At 39.6% G+C, this 18,612-nt stretch overlaps 1 protein-coding gene across 1 annotated transcript in view; it reads right to left on the bottom strand.

The window, feature by feature from the left end:
* CLYBL (citramalyl-CoA lyase) overlaps positions 1 to 18,612 on the bottom strand; it is a 475,215-nt gene that overhangs the window by 137,275 nt on the left and 319,328 nt on the right.

The raw sequence follows: 18,612 nt of genomic DNA, 5'->3' as shown, positions 1-18,612 counted from the left end.
TCCAGGCAAAATATAATAGTCAACAAGTCAGCTTATCATAAGGTCTATCTGTTCTGGCGAGACAATCACGGCAATGGAGGGCTCATTCGTAATAGTAGGATCACAGACTTCAATGCAAGCACCGTGCGCCGATAGTTACTCAAGTCTGGAAAGGTGGCCTGAAAAAAGGTGAAGAAGCCTCAACTTCAATAACGTCATAAGAATTGTCAGCTCCAGTTTGCAAAAAAGTACGAACATTGGGCAGTAGAAGATTGGAAACAGATGATTTGGAGGGATGAGATGAAAGTCAATAGACTAGGCTCTGATGGGTGTCAACAAATGGGTCTGGAGTGGCCCCCACAGTCCCCAGACATCAACCCAATCAAACACTTGTGGGTATAGTTAAAAAAAACAAAACTGTATACATACCCAGTATGCACCTTTTGGACCACGTAGAAGAGACCTGGGATCAGATTTCGGTCAACTCATGATTGAATCTGATTGATAGCATGCCCAGAAGGGTTCAGGTAGTGTTGAAAGCCAAAGATGGATTTACAAAATTTAAATGTAGATTTTTAGGAGCAAAACAGTAACAATGTAAGTAATTTGACAAGAATCTGCATAACTAATCATATCCTCAATAGTTGCAAGTCAAATTTATGTATGAGATGGCCAAGATGATTTTTTTATATAATGACGGTAGTCTCACTTTCAAAGCAGTAATGGATGGTGAGACATGGAGCCTGAAAGTCAAGAGATCAAAACTTTGTTACCCTTTTGTTCATCATGTAGTGTCTAGCTGCATGGGCTGAGATTGCTGGAAAAAAAAATACGTTGTTGTTTGTTACTTTGTTTTTACCTGTATTTTTAGCAAAGTGAATATCAAGAAACAAAGAGTTTGAATTTGACATTAATATCGATGCTAAATCACCTATATCTATCCAGGAATGCATTCCATTAGCAGGGGCAATACATGTGAATTTAAGTGAAATAACAAGAAACAGATAACAAGTCATTCGGAACAAGTGTTTATGAGAGAATACCAAATTCTCTGCATGTCGTATATGTCACAGTTTTCACATCAAGTGCATTTGGTAATAACAATAGAGTCAGAGCATGCAGCAAAGTCAATATGTGGGAACATAAAAAGTTACCAAGACTGAATTGTTCATTAAGATCAGAGGGGGAGCATCTAAAGATCTAGATTCACCACAGTTCACACCAGGGTAACCTTATGTCACTGTAACTACTGACGGATGCTCATGCACAGCTACAAGATAAGCTTTTTTCCAATATTGCTTTGTGAAAATCTTGCACAACAAACAAAAATGGTTCCTTTTTGTAGAGCATTGTGCAGATTATTGTTGTCATCAGTGAATAATTTCTCTGAGTCTAAACACACATTTCTTCATTTATCTGTACTCAGTGATCCAAAAAATATAATTAGACAAGCTTCTACTTATGAAGTATTACATTTGGCCTTGTTACATTTTACATCTACTTTTGTTATTTTTAAACTTTGGGCAACGAAAAAAGGCAATTTTCAGATATTAGGCCCTGTTTACAGTAGCATTATAACTTGACTACTGCAGGGATCTATTTTCAAGTGGATAAAAGAAAAAAATATTGACTTCATTGACTATCATTTGGTCGGCTGGAATGCTATTCTTGACGTCAAAACTACTGGAAAACAGGAGCAAAAACTCTTGAATGTAGGTGGGAACAGGGTCAAAAGGTGGCTAAACCCTTAGAACAAATTTCAGTCTGACCCTCATGACCTTTTCTGATGTCTACAAAGATTTACCTGCTTTCCACATATGAGTAAAGTTCATTGGAACAAGGATCATAGAATCATAGATTCGTAGAGTTGGAAGGGACCTCCCGGGCCATCTGGTCCAACCCCCTGCTCAAAGCAGGATTCGCTAATTCGATCAATCGTGTTGCATATTAAGAAGCCTGATCCTTTGTTCAAAATGGAGAGAAAACTGCTGGTGATATCTGGTGGGGATGGATTTCCTTATTCCCACTGAATTGAGTTTTTAAAATTTTGATTTCCAACTTACATTCAAAAGCAAGTATATATGTTTTTTTTTAATACACATACTCATGTTTTACTTCAATAGACTGGGGCTTCCCCAATCTCCCATTCTGACTGTGCGACTGGTGAGCTAGCTGAACATGTAGATCTTACCGCTAAGGAGTTCCACTCACAGCCAAGTTGAATTTGTCGCCTGTGTTTGGAATTCTCATAGAATCCAATGAACAAATGCAGAACACGCTGTCACGGCTGCCTCGGTGCCATTTGGAGAGATTGTGTCAATATAGTCAGTACTAGACCACTGAGCCCAGTGATTGGCTGTAGCAGTTATGATGTCACTACTATGTCAGTGTCAAAATAAAAAAAAAAATTGCAAAATGTTCCATCTACGGTAAATTCTTCTATGGGAGAATACCCCTGTTATACAGCACCTTATGGAGCGTGTACAGCTACACATGGAGTCCACGCAGAGGTACATTTTATATAGGTTTATTTGAATAGACTACTGAACAAACTACCACTGCTTTCCTTTCATTACAGCAGACACGCTTTTCTTCCCAGCTGACGATACAAACACACCACATGTAATAGGCCCTACATAACTACGTCACAATAATTCAGAAACTTTTTTTTCTGGTCCTATTGTAAAACGTATAATGTACATGATGCATGTTTGCTCTGGTTACCGCAAATTGCAAGTCCGGTCACAAGCACACGTGGCGGATTTGTTGCAGTTAGTCTAAGTTCACACAAGTGTACAAAAAATTGTCAAGAGTTTCAACCAGAAAATGTGAGTGATTTTTTTTTTTTCTCACTTTTCATTTATGTGCAATCCATTTTTTTTTACATCAGCTATTAATAAATTTACAAGACCTTTTTAATTCTCTTAAGAATTGCAATATATCCATAAAGAATGGATTCTGCACTGTGACTCCGTATGGCATCCAATTTTTGCACTAATCTGCACTGCCCCATTTATTGACATTGGTCCGAGTGCTGCACATTTTTTCATAGAGAGTACTCGGACTGAAAATACGATCGTGTGAACTTCGTCTTAGTCTGGCTGCAGATGAGCATTTGAAAAATTGACCAGGTTTCATCCAGAACATTTGTACGATTGTAAACTAATTTTTCTGATTTTCATCTCTGAGTCATGCATGTGTCCATCCTTTTACATCTGTGTGTAGTCCGTTTTCATACAGCTACATTAAAAATGTATATGATCAAATAGTTTCTAAGGTGTATTATAGAAATATATTTGTAAAAATCGGATGCCACTCGGATGTCCTGTGTGGGGTCCAGTTTTTTTATGCATCCATAGAATTGAATAAAATAGGGCATGCTGTGTTTATTTTCTCTCGAACAGACGGACCGAGAAAAATCATTCAGCTGAACAGGCCTGTGGAATAACTTTGGTCAGTGAGCTGTCCTTGTGCTATCCAATCAAAATCTGACAGCACATATCCAATTTATATGCTCGCCATTTACAGTGAGGAGAATAAGTATTTGATACACTGCCAATTTTGCAAGTTTTCCCACCTACAAAGAATGGAGAGGTCTGTAATTTTTTTCCTAGGTAAACAAACTGTGAGAGACAGAATCTTTAAGAAATAATCCAGAAAATCACATTGTATGATTGTTAAATAATTAATTTGCATTTTATTGCATGAAATATGTATTTGATATAATAGAAAAAGAGAAATTAATATTTGGTACAGAAACTTTTATCTTTTATTTGCAATTACAGAGGTCAGAAATTTCCTGTAGTTCTTGACCAAGTTTGCACACACTGCAGAAGGGGTTTTGGCCCGCTCTTCCATACAGATCTTCTCCAGATCTTTCAGGTTTTGGGGCTATTTTTGGGCAACATTGAGCTTCAACTCCCTGCAAAGATTTTTTATTGGGTTCAGGTCTGAAGACTGGCTAGGCCACTCCAGGACCTTGAAATGCTTCTTATGGAGTCACTCCCTTAGTTGCTCTGGCTGTGATTTGGGTCATTGTCATGCTGAAAGATCCAGCCACGACCCATCTTCAATGCTCTTACTGAAGGAAGGAGGTTGTTGGCCAAAATCTCATCTTGCAATATATGACGCCATCCATTCTCCCTTCAATACAGTGTAGTTGTCCTGTCCCCCTTGCAGAAAAGAACCCCAAAGTATGATGTTTCCACACCATGGTTCAAGGTTGGGATGTTGTTCTTGGAGTTGTACTCATCCTTCTTCCTCCTCCAAACATGGGGAGTGGAGTTGAGACCAAAAAGTTCTATTTTGGTCTCATCTGACCACACAACCTTTTCCCATGCCTCCTCTGGATCATCCAGATGGTTGTTGGTGAACTTCAAACAAGCCTCGACATGTGCTGGCGTGACCAGGGGGACTTTGCATGCCCTGCAGGATTTTAAACCATAACAGCATAGTGTGCTACTAAGGCCAGGGTCACACTTGCGAGTGCAATGCGAGAAACTCGCATGAATCTCTCGCCTCAATACCCGGCACTAACGCCGGCACTCAGGACCAGAGTGTGCGGCTGCATGCCTTTCTATGCAGCTGAACGCTCCTGTCCAAACCACTGCCGGCAGTGCAGGTATTGAGGCACGAGTTTCTCGCATTGCACTCGCAAGTGTGACCCCAGCATAATAGTACACTGATGTCAGACTCCCTCCCTTTGATGTGGGCTTCGGCTGTTTTGAACATCTGACATGTGCCCGGAACAGCTGCGGGTGGAATCACGATCCACCTGCGGCTATTAACTCGTTAAATACCGCTGTCAAACGCTGACACCGGCATTTAACCTGCGCTTCCGGCAATCGTGCCGGAAATATGCCCACCATGATCACGGGTCACCGATGGGCTGGCATGACTACCAAAGGTCTCCTGGAGACCTCTATGGTTGTCAGTGCCGGCTTGCTGTGAGCACGCCCAGTGGTCGGTTCTCATAGCAAGTGAGCAAGGGTATGTTCACACTGGGCGTTTTTGCTGTGCTTTTTTATGCTAATTTTCAACTGCTTTTTACAGTATCAGCAAAGCCTATGAGATTTCAGAAATGTCATGCACACACAGTTTTTTTTGTCATCAGGATTTTGTGCTTTGCTACTTTTTTTGGGACAGAGCATGTCACTTCTTTCAGCGTTTTTGCAGTGTTTTTCACCCATTGGCTTGAATGGGTGTTGAAAAAACGATGCAAAAACGCAAGTATCATTATTCGCAGTGTTTTCTCTGAAGAAAAGTCATGATAATTAGCATGGACAAAGACAAAAAATGCACAAAAACAAACAAAAAACCGCACCAAATCCGCATCACAAACGCACCTAAACCTGCATTTTTGCCGCAGCTTCTTTCCTGCCAAGAAATCAGGTTTTGCTGCAGAAAAAAAGCAGAAAAAAAGCAGAAAAAATGCCCAGTGTGAACATACCCTAATTCAGCTATATACAGACAAACTGATCATCGCCTATGTGTAGCAGAGGCGATCAGGTTATGGCAGCTTCTAGTCTCCCATGGAGACTATTGAAGCATGCCAAAAGTAAAAAAAAAATGTTTTTAAACATATAAAAAAAATAAAAGTTCAAATCTCCCCCCTTTCGCCCCATTCAAAATAAAACAATAAAATAACAAATATACACATATTTGGTATCGCCGTGTTCAGAATTGCCCGATCTATCAAAAAAAAAGATTAACCTGATTGCTAAACGGTGTAGCGAGATAAAAAGTCAAAATGCCAGAATTACGTTTTTTTGGTGGCCATAACATTGCATTAAAATGCAATAACGGGCGAGCATAAGATCGTATCTGCACCAAAATGGTGTCATTAAAAAAGTCAGCTCAACACGCAAAAAATAAACCATCACCCAACCCGATATCACAAAAAATGGAGACGCTACAGGTATTGAAAATGACGCAATTTTTTTTTTTTTTACAAAGTTTGGAATTTTTTTCACCACTTAGATAAAAAAGAACCTAGACATGTTTGGTATCTATGAACTCGTAATGACCTGGAGAATCATAATGGCAGGTCAGTTTTAGCATTTAGTGGACCTAGTAAAAAGCAAAACAAAAAATAAGTGTGGGACTGCACTTTTTTTTGCAGGTTCACTGCAAAGATTCACCGTAAAATTTATACAGGCTGAAATAGCCTTTACGGTACATTCACTGTGGGTTTTTTTTTATATAATAGGTATTCATATATGTACTCCACTTTGATATATTCTATTTTCTTTAATATATTTCTTTATTCCTGGTACCTTTTATATATTTAGCATAATGGACAACATTAGCTATCACATATACCAATATTCCACTTTGCAGTCGGGTAGGTTGTTTCTTTCCTTCCATCTTACCCATTCATCCTCCTCCACTTCATTTTTCCCACCCTGTGAATTTTTTGCACTTGAATTAGTGCAGTACCATGTGATTCACACTTTGAGTGTTATTCTTGTTTTGGACCATGATGTGGATATATTCTTGTGTCTTACAAGACCTAGATAATTCATATTTTGCATATACTTTATTTTTTATCTTTTTTTCTATTTTGTTATTTTTTTTTACTACACTGAGGAAGGTCTGATTGACCGAAACGTTTGTATGTATATCTTTTACTACAAGTGGATTACATTAAATTTCCACCTAAGCAATTGCTTGTGTGTCAAATTTATTCTACAAGTAAAGCATGGTTTGGGAACCTACTTAAGCACCAATCGGTAGTTGTGCTTACTTTCAACATATTTATGTCAGAAGTGAGTCACCACCACTACCTAAAAAACACAATAAAAAATGATAAAACAACGTATGTTGCCTAAATTGTTAACAATAAAACCGTCCATTCAGGTCAACCAAAATCCATTGATGTAAAAATAAAAACATTATAAGTCTCAGAAAATGTTCATCCATACCAAAATTATTTTAAAACCTTTTGAAATTTTTTCCACCTAAATAAAAAAAAAAATACATGCAAGTTTGGAATCGCTGTAATCATACTAAGGGCTCCTTCACATGTTCATGTTTCACGTATGTGTTACATCCGTTTTTTTTATGATACAGCACGTACCTATTATAATCTATGGTGTTATTCTCATGTCCGTGTTTTTTTCCGGCAGCACGGATGACAATGCCCAGTACAAGTCTATTGGTCCATGAAAAACATATACAACACACAGATGGCATCCATGTGTTGTCCATGTTTAACAGTGCAGAGTATAGGAAAAACTTTGTAATTTCTTTATTTTTTTATCCATCCTTGAAAAACACTGATAACACACTGATAGTAAAAACGGACACAATGATGACACACTGATGGTAAAAATAGGCACAGCGATGCACAACAGTGATTAACACCAGTACCATTTTTTCACTTATGTGCATAAACACATATATGTGAATGAGGCCCAGCATGGAAAATCGTGATTTCAGGGTATTTTTAAAAAAAAATGAATACCATAAAAAGCAAACCCCAAAAAAACAAAACAACAGAATTGCATTTTTTACCACCATTTCATTCATATAATTCAAAACTACAACTTGTCTTACAAAAAAAAGTTTATCTCTGGGAAGAAAAGTAAAAAATTTAAATTGGCTGTATAGGTAAGGGGCTAAAGACAACTCCCTATTTTTCGTATCCTTATGCCACTAAGGAACCACTGAAAATTTGACACAACCCCCACCCCCCTAAAAAAAAAAAAATGATTTCTGAAATTGATGGAGTTTAGCCAAAGTCTTAAGAAAGACATACAACAGATAATATCCAACATAATAAAGATATGATTTATAAGAGCATTTATAGAATGTCATGTGCCGTCAGTATTCCTTGTGTCATGAAGTCATGATATAAACAGGAGAGAGAATTGCAGATGCATACATGGTGGTGATCTTTCTCTTTTCTTGCCACAGGAATTATTCCCGGGATGTGATTGCATTCTCTATAATGGATAAGCCGTAAACTGATGAAAATCAAGGGCATATTATTGTGACTGGTTACCATGAGCTACCACCACCTGGGGAAGATTGTGACTATCATGACGTACTAGGTCATAAAGAGCTTCCTTCCCCCATATCTAAACCAAAGACCTATCCTAGCACAGAAATTAGTAAGGAAAATATGCGTGCAGTTTGTTCAACTGGCGCTCATTATAGCTAATAACTAATCATCGTCAGAAGATCCGAGCTCAGAATGATCAGATCTGCTAGGAAAACAACATCCGTCCACTTTCACACTCCACTGGATGAGTTGGTCCCTCACGGCAGGGCTGCATGGTCTCACCATCTGGAGATTAAATCGAGTGTGAAGTACAGTATAGTGTAGGACCAGGCTCCGTGGCGGCAGCTCAGCAGTTACTTCATTAGTTCTAAACTTCCAGGGATTACAGTGGCATTAGGTTGACTGTTGGATGGGAGAAAACAGAAGAAGAAACTCTGGAAAAGACATAATAACTAAGGGACAGGGCCACAAGCTTAATTACAGGCTGAATCATCTATACATCCCAAGCCATACACTACTTACAAACAGAGAAAAAAGGCCTCCCATTGTGTTAAAAAATAAACTGTACTGTTATTGAAAAGATTAGTCTTCTCTGAAAGGTCCATTCAGAAATTAATATAACTCCATCATGTATCACGTAGCATTCTCACTTTTTGAAGGAAGATCTTGTATGATTTGCAAAGCTTTCATTTGTATTTAACTACTATAATTTGAACTACCATATATATGTATATATTATATGTATTTTATATATATATATAGTATTATATATACATACATATACACACACACACATATATATACACATAGATACACACGTACATTTCTATATAATAAATTATATATACATAAATAATATACGTATGCAAAATAAATGTACATTACTTTTACACGCCCTTAAGTGCCACATTAGTATTGGGAACAGAAAATCAAGCAGAAACATAAATCCACTGACATATGAAGTAACCGACAGCAAAATATTTTGTTACATTGGCACCGGTTAATTGGTGGGATATATTAGAAAGTGATCTGTCAGCTCTTAATGTCGATATGCTAGAAGCAGAAACAATTTGCAAATGTATGGGTCTTAGTTACCTTGGCAAGGACAAAATTGTGTTGTCTAAATGACGGGGTCAGAGCATCTACTAAATGGCAGGTCTTGTGGAGTGTTCTCTGTATGGAGTGGTTAGTACCAGCTGGTGAACCAAAGACCATGTCAAGGGCACTCAAGGCTTAGTTCTGAAGTTAGAGAGTGAAAGCCCATCTGGTCTGACCTCACAGAAGAGCTACTATAGAAAGTCTGATCAGATGTATCACATTGTCTTTCACTTCAAGTTCACGCCCGAGTGTGTGTGTGTGTCTTTTGTTCATCTGGGGAAGAGATGGCACCAGGTTACACTATAAAAGTATCACTGTGATGCTCTGGGCAAAGTTCTGCTAAAATACCTTTCATTTTGGCATTCGTGTAAATGTTACTTCAACGCATTCCACCAAATAAAAGTTCTGGTGGACCAAGTACACTTCTTTATTGTAATAATACAGTGGGTGAAATAAGTATTGAACAAGTCACCAATTTTCAAAGTAAATATTTTCTACGTTGCTATCGACATGAAATTTCCACCAGTTCAGAGTTCATAGGAGTCCACTGAACCTTCAGGATTTGAAGAGCGTTTGTGTGGAAGAATGGAACAAAATCACACATGAGTAATGCATGCGACTACTTTCTCCATACAAGAGGTGTCTTGAAGCTGTCATCATCAAAAAAGGCTTATGTACAAAGTGTTAATTAAATTTCAGTAAGCATGTTCAATAATTTTTTCCTATGTCATTTCTTATCATTACACATAATTTAATGACCTATATGCTTTGATTTCTTTGCCTGCGTGGATTGTATGGACTGTTACTAACATCTGGTGAGAATTTCATGTCAATAGCACCATTAGAAATATGAGAGGAAAAAAAGTTGTCGGATCACACAGCTGAATAATAACGTGTAGATATATCCACAAACAGATAAAAACAGAGTCACATTCTTACGCGTTTCTGGCTATTAGCCCTTAGCCATAGAATGTATCAGAATAACAACTAGAGAAGTAATTTATACAGCTGTGAGTTTCTATGACATTACAGTTAATTAGCAGCTACACCTAACAGAATGCATGCAACAGAGCTCGCATTGCAGAAACTAATTAGTTTCTGCAATACGAGCTCTGTTGCGTGCATTCTATGACTAAGGGCTGATAGCCAGAAACGCGTAAGAACGGGACTCTGTTTTTAACCATTTGTGGATATATCTACACGTTTTTATCATGGTGTGAAATAAAGAAGAATTGTTTTTTATTATTCAGCTGTGTGATCCGACAACTTTTTTTCCCTCTCATTGTGATCCGACGATCATACGGAATTATTTGGATCGCTGCTGGCAAATTCAAGGCTACCAAGCACATTGACACGGTGAGGCATTCCGTTTTTCCCTGCATTTTTTCTGTTGTTCACCATTACAAATATATTTACTTAGAAAATTGGTGACATGTTCAATACTTATTTCAACTGCTGTACACCCTCAGCAAGGTAACGAATCTGGCCACACTGTAAAAATTGTTTAGGGTTGGTTTACGGATTATGACAAAGATCATGGTGTTGACTTGACCCTTAAATTTTCCACATCTCAGTCCAATCAAGCATGTGTGGTATGCACTAGAAAAAAATCCTCATCTATACTGGCCCCACCTCACAACTTACACGATTTAAAGAATATGCTGCTAATCATAGAATCATAGATTCGTAGAGTTGGAAGGGACCTCCCGGGCCATCTGGTCCAACCCCCTGCTCAAAGCAGGATTCGCTAAATCATCCCAGTCAGATGTCTGTCCAGCCTCTGTTTGAAGACTTCCATTGAAGGAGAATGCACCACTTCTCGTGGCAGCCTGTTCCACTCATTGATCACTCTGTCAAAAAGTTTTTTCTAATATCTAATCTGTGTCTCCTCCCATTCAGTTTCATCCCATTGCTTCTAGTATTTCCTTGTGCAAATGAGAATAAAGTTGATCCTTCTACAATGTGACAGCCCTTTAGATATTTGTAGACAGCTATTAAGTCTCCTCTCAGTCTTCTCTTTTGCAAACTAAACATTCCCAAATCCTGCAACCTTTCCTCATAAGACAGGGTTTGCAGACCGGTCACCATTCTGGTCGCTCTTTTCTGAACTTGCTCCAGTTTGTTGATGTCTTTTTTAAAATGTGGTGCCCAAAACTGGACACAATATTCCAGATGAGGTCTGACCAAAGAGGAGTAGAGGGAAATAATGAATTCACGTGATCTAGACTGTATGCTTCTGTTAATACATCCTAGAATTGCATTTGCCTTTTTTGCTGCTGCATCACACTGTTGACTCATATTCAGTCTGTGATCTATTAGTATACCCAAGTCTTTTTCACATGTGCTGTCACTTAGCCCTATTCCTCCCATTCTATATATGCTTTTTTCATTTTTATTGCCCAGATGTAGTATTTTGCATTTCTTGATGTCTTGGTTCCAGATACCATAGGACAACAATCAGGGCTGCCAGCCATCTAGGAATTCCAGGACAGTCTGTAAAAAGACTCAAGACATTTAATCTTTCCTCAATACTACGATGGCTTTAGGGGCCCGTTTTGTACCATATAATCAAACTGCTCCACTAAGGTTGAGATTTGGTGACTGTTCTAGCCAATTCTTTGTAGACGTAATATCAGCTAACTCTTTGTATCCGTTATTAAATTGGCTCCAATCAAGCACCATCCAGAGGGTATATCATGGCAGTACAGGTCTTTCTCACTTAACAAAAATCTGATAGGACACTTATCTGTTTTTGTGCTTTCAGTTTTTTTTCCCCTTCTTTCAAGAGCCCTCATTTTTTTATTTTTCTGAAAGCATAGCTTTGCAAGCATCCACAATTCAGCAATTGTTGTTTGGCTTTTTTTTACAATGTTCAACAAGAGGCAAAAATGACATGATAACACGATTCTCCAGGTCAGTTAAAGTACAGTGATGCTAAAATTGTATACATTTTTATTTCATTTAAGCAGTGAAAATTTTTTAAAAATTCATTGAAAAAGAAAAAAAGATTGCTTTTGTCGTCATTTCCTGAGACCCATAAAGCTTTCATTTTTCAGCCAGTGGAGCTGTGTGAGGGCTTATTTTTTGCTCGCTGAGCTGACATTTTTATTAATACCATTTTCAGCTAGATATGATATTTGAATACTTCTTATTGTATTTTTTGCAGTGTTGAAGAAACAAACTGCAATTTTGGCATGTTTACCTACATCTTTCCTGGTTTCCATCTATCTCCTTCCTCCTATGAAGCCAGAGCTGTCAATCAAAGATGAGAGGGTGGAGATTGAGGGAAAACAAGCAGTTGGGAAGGTGTATATAAATGATTGGCCCAGCTGTGAAACGCTGAGAGGTGGGACTTACTGTGAACAGTTATCCTGTGCTGACAGTGTTTTTAAGGCTCGGGAGCTTTTAGTCATCCTACAGCTAAGAATATATAGTGTCCTGAGATTTCAATTTTTTTATTTATACATACAAAATTATATTGCTGCCAGGAGTTATAGTAAAACTGTATGCGTTACCACATATGGACGGAAAGCTTTTTTGCATTGGCGTGCACAAAGAAAGGTAAAATATCCCCTGTTCTCCAGGTGAAGAGCATTGCTCATTTCATCCTAGAGACTGAGGGGGTGAAAACCTTTTTTCAGCAATACATTAGGCATTTTAATTTACCACACTGAATGAATGAACACTTTATTACAACCACCCATATAGGAGGGTGTTGAACTTCTTTTAGTTTTCAGAAATGCAGCAGTTCTTTGTGCTATTTGTTTTCTCTTACTGCGGAAATTGTTCTGCAGCAATATTGGCCCACGTCGTCAAGATTGTTCCTTGCAGTTGCAGCAAAATACTGATATGCCAAGAGCGGACACAAACAAAAGAAGGCCCCTGTGCATGAAAAATATATGGGCCCTTTGCTGGCCAATAATACACCCCTTTATGTGTCTATGGTAAAAGCTGCTTGCAGCTCTGGAGATGGAAGTTGGCTTCCTTACCTCTTGACCCCCTGCGCGGCTGCACAGGTTGTATCAATGGTATGTGGCCCTGTCATGCTCTGAAAAGCCTGATCTATCTTGTATCAGAGATACTCTATAGGATTAAAGGCCCTGTCACACAAAGATGCACCAGCGATCCCCATGATACGACCTTGTCAGGATCGCTGGTGCATCGCTACATGATTGCTGGTGAGCTGCCAAACAGGCAGCTTCACCAGCGATCAGCACCAGCGAGGAAGCTGGTCTCTAAGGTAAATATTGGGTTACTAAGCGGCGCGCGTTACTTAGTTACCCGATGTGTACCTTAGAAACCAGCGTGCTCGCTCCAGGAGCTGCCTGCACGCAGGTTTCTAAAGTACACATCGGGTAACTAAGTGACGCATGCCGCTTAGTAACCCGATATTTACCTTAGAGACCAGCTCCCAGTGTCTGCTTAGAGCGCTGGGAGCCTTGCTGATCGTTGGCTCCCACTGCCACACACAGCGATGCGTGCTGGCCAGTGGGAGAGCAACGATCAAAAAATGGCCCAGGCCGATCGAGCTCGATCAGCGATACCCGGCGGGGGGACGGTCGCCGATCCCCATCACACACAGCGATCTCGCTGGCGAGATCGCTGTGGCGTCACAAAATCAGCGATCTCGCTAGCGAGATCGCTGTGTGTGACGGGGCCTTAAGAACGGAGGAGTCTGAATTCAAGAGAAGCAAGGAAAGCTTGGAGTTGTTTGTTCCATCAAAAGGTATACATGTATTCTGACATGATCCATAATAAGTAAATAGAGGAAGGCACCGCGCTCACAGGAGGATTCACAGATGATAACGTAAAAGTGAAAGTTCTGCCTTTCACACATAAGCCAAGCGTGCAGGAGATGAAAATCTGCCACAGCAAGATACACTGATGAATGGTAAAGGACTTGTACAAACTTACCCTAGCTCTGCTGAATGAAGGTGCTGTGCTGATCCCAGTGAATGATCCACAGAAATGCTGGAAAACCAGGTGAGAAGCTGGGAGGATGAAGTGAATGAACTAGCTGACTGGGGTGCAAGTAATGAAGAGAGCTGGGCAGAGCCAGGATAGCTCTGGCCGGTAGCGTCCTGGATGCACAGCTGAGGGGGGCCGACACTGTCCTGCACTGACAGCGTGTGACGTCACAGGCTGAGGCTACGGAGCCTAGCTGGGGCCAAAAACCTACGCGTTTCAAAGCAAAACGTGCTTCTTCATCCATAATAAATTCTGGGGGTTCTATCTTATAAAATGGTTTCTAAGACTACAGCACAGATTTTACTAAGATGGTCTAATTTTTAGAAAGAATAAACTTAGGCAAGACAGTCTTGAAATGTGTCCACTTAATCTCAGTGCTTCATGCTAGTTGATACATTTGGAGCATCATTAGATGATCTAATCTATTTTACACCCATTAGTTGGAAAGGCCTTTCCTTTAACCCACAATCACTGTGGGCCGAGGTAAAAAAAAAGTCTAAAAAATACTTCATTTTATACATGGCTTAAGACATGCAAATTATTCCAGAATTCTGCCACATTTAGCTCAATAAATCCTTTTTGTTCTTATCCAGCACCAGAGCCTCACATTGGAACAGGTTTATCCTGTTCTGAGAAAGGAGTATTACACACATTAATATGATGTCTGCAGGTTTTGGCAGACTGTTACATAGAATAGTCCTAGTTTTTTTAACAGACGGATGAGTCTCAGAAGAATGCTATATCTATCTAGCCTGATTGAGACTATAATCAATCCCACACATGCTGATGCCCTAAATACTCAAGTAGCCCAAAGAAAGCAAGTTTAATTACTTTTTAATTAGAATTCAATTTTTAGCTATGTAATGATAATTGTACAAGGTTTTTCTACTAATGAATTATCCTTTTAACATGATCATTTAGGATTAGCTGTCACAATGAGTCACTCCAGCACAGGAGACAGGATTGATGTAAATGTGTCTACGTAGATACAATATACTTCATTTATTTCTGAGACTCTATTCCGGATCAATTTAATGTCATTTTAATTTGATAACAAAAGTGATTTTCTTTCATGCACAAATTTGATTTTTACTGATGTGTGGACTGGAGTTCCCCACAATCACCAGCACAGCTGGATACCACTAGATTTAGAAGGGGTAGATAGATCTCATTACTTGCCCTGCACTCAGCTCAGATATTTTCGCTAATAACTCTGTCTATATTGGCCTAATTCTTCTGTGTTCCCTGAGGAAGCATGTGTGAAACATGCACTGGAGGGTAAGGAGGACACACAGCATCCAAGGAGGCTTTGGGTCTGTATTGCCTATCATTATTTCTATTCCTCATGTCACCTATTTCTTGATACAGCCATTTCTGTACTATTAATGGTGGCAGGTACTTTTTTTTTTTTTTTTTTTTTTTTTTAACTTTGGGAAAGCATACCTCTGTCATGCACTTTATTGTAAGAAACATTATTATGAATTGATCTTTCATGTAATATTCAGGTAGTGCACACACATATATATATATATATATATATATATATATATTCTGCCTCCTTACACCATGCACCTTACTAGTGTTTTATTAAATTTATATTACTTGGTACATTGCCATTTATCTATTGTGATGTGTGTGATTTATTTTTTTACATCATTGTTATTTATACGCTGTGATCCTCCTCCTCGACTAGATTTAAATGTTTTTATTGCGTCATTGTTTTTTATTTGTCTATGACCAGGCCACTGTGTACTTTTATTTCTATTTCAGCGTGCATACAGAAAGAAAGTAGTGTGCTCACTCCCTGGTCTGTGAGGGAAGGGCAAGCCCATCTTATCTTGGAGTCTGTTTAAATCATTGAACAATTTTTAGCTTTTTTTTGTTATATATTACAAATTGGGATAAATAATTTTGCAGGCCTTACAGAAGAAACTTAAAAAGAAAAAATGTTTTCACTCTATTCTAGTCTAAAAAAATCATGATTTTACAGTGAATTTTAGAGACGCTCATCTTGCAGTGGGAGGGACATCCTTTGGTTTTCAGAACTGCGGCCAATTCATTGTGGCTTACTTTTCACTATGTGCTTGCTCTGAAGAAATATTGGCCAATGTGGACAAGTACGTTTCTTGCAGTTGCAACAAATTAGATGACGGTACTGCCATACTTTGAACAACCTGTTCCATCTTGCCCCAAAGATGTTCTACTGGATTAAAATCTAGGGACAGAGATTGAGAGATAAGCAAGGAGAACATGTCCAAGTACAGGACATTTCCCATATTATTTCTCCATCTCCACTAGCCTGAACTATTGACATCTTATATTGAATTTAATTTTTTCATACGGCTTGCGACAAATTCTGTTTTACAGGCGCGGGGGCTGATTGGTTCAGTTACAAGCACTCAAACACAGTCATGCTGACCAATTCAGTGGGCACAGGGGGTGTGCATTGCCAAAAGCATGTAAATAACAGGCTAATAGCAGGGTGGCTCACTGGTTAGCACTGTAGACTTAAGGTACTGTTACACTATGCGACGCACCAGCGATCCCGACAACGATACGACCTGGTAAGGATCGCTGGTGCGTCGCTACATGGTCGCTAGTAAGATGTCAAACAGGCAGATTTACCCAACGATGCAGCAACGATCCAGTGATCCATATAACGACCTCGGCGGTCGTTGGGACCTTGTCACACAGCAACGATTCTGACGACTCCCAAATGCGTCCATGATTTCTGAGTCGCCAACAAGGTCGCTCATTGGTGTCAAACACAGCGATGCGCGCTGGCCAGTGGGACAACAGCGATCAAAAAATGGCCCAGGACACTCCAGCACGATCAGCGACATTGCAGCGGGGGCCTGGTAGCCGCTACGTGTCACACGTAGCGAGATTGCTGGCAAGGTCGCTGTTGCATCACAAAATCGGTGACGCTACAGCAATCTCGCTATGTGTGATGGGGCCTTTTGTTATGAATGGGTCACCGAGGAGAGCGCAATAGGCTATGCCACTAGAACACCAGAGAGTTTGGTCGCTCAGCGGATTGCAGACCCCTGATCTTAACAACACAACTAGCAGTAGCTGTGGAGCGTTCCGACGTTGCCCTAGATGCTTCATCACAGCCGGAGGACAAACTAAGCCGAATGACAGAAAGGTGAAATCTAAACTGCCCCGGAGCAGATCCCCAAAGGAATAGACAGCCCCCAAACATATATTGTCGGTGAGACAAGGTGAAGCAAAAACACAGACAGAAGATAGACTGAGCAAATGATGGGGCCCACACTGACTAGATAGGACAGGACAGAAAAGGCACTGTCTGCAATCACGCAAAAACCCTAATAATTCCAATACGACTGATGTACAAAAATACTGAGGTTTGAACAAGCTCGCCCCCACTATATCTGCACTCAGGTGTGAACTGGCGGTTAGCAACAGGCTAATACAACAGGGGACTGAGCAAACAAACACAAGATGCAAAAATAAAGGGCAGGAGCCAGCAGCCCCAGGGGGAGCAAGGTAAAAACAGATGCAAAGGGTTTAGCAAATGACACTTAGCTGAAAAAATGCAGGCTCAGGCAGCAGACAGAAATCCTCAGTAAGCAAAGAAAGGAGTATCACTGGCAGTCACTGAGAGAAGTCTGCTCTCTTATGTAGTCCCAGTCACTACCACCACTCCTCCAATTATCTTCTGCAGCTGTTGGGTTAACATCATGTTGACTAGCACCACCACCAGCAGTATCCACCAGAGGGAGCCTTGCCTCAATAGTCGGATCAAGAGAGCTCACAACAGCCTTTACAGTGCAAGGGCCATAGAGTCAAATCCCACCAAGAACATCATCTGCAAGGAGTTTGTATGATCTCCCCGTGTTTGCGTGGGTTTCCTCCGGGTTCTCCGGTTTCCTCTCACACTCCAAAGACATACTGATAGGGAATTTAGATTTGTGAGCCCCAATGGAGACAGCAATGATCATGTCTGTAAAGCGATATGGAAATTAAGGGTGCTGTATAAGTGAGTAAAATAAATAGCATGGAAATTAAACCACTAGCACATTAATTTACACAGGGGAGAAAATGCATTAAAATTTAGTTTGGAGGTATAATTTTGTTTTATATAATTTAATATGAAATTAATGACTGAAGTCTGGCATTTTCATCCCACCAATAACTCAACTGAATGGATTGTGGGACTCTTCGTACTATCATGACCTCCCATTGAAGCAAGAATAAAAAAAAAATATGTGACATCAAAGGGAACTTCACTTAGGAGAGCAGCTCCGGGATGCATTGTTGGACAGTTGGAACTTCAATCCATCAGATAATTGTGGCATATGCAATAAATATGGCATACATTTATCTGGTAGAAAAACACTTTTCATGTTTTACTTTCCCTATACAAATAGAAGCGACCCAACAAGAATCCTGAAGGGCTATAGGGAATCTTAAATTGCCCATGGTTACTCCACAGTAGCCGTCAGCAGTTGTCTCACTCCATTGCTTTTTATATAGGGTAATTTTTTTTTCTCATATTCTATAGCTATTATGTGTATTGGCATAATAAAGCAATGCAA

This window comes from Dendrobates tinctorius, unplaced genomic scaffold (genome assembly GCF_039654945.1).
Source record: "Dendrobates tinctorius isolate UK_male_01 unplaced genomic scaffold, ASM3965494v1 ptg000026l, whole genome shotgun sequence".
In the NCBI taxonomy this organism is placed as follows: domain Eukaryota; kingdom Metazoa; phylum Chordata; class Amphibia; order Anura; family Dendrobatidae; genus Dendrobates; species Dendrobates tinctorius.
This window is presented reverse-complemented; position numbering and strand designations above follow the sequence as displayed.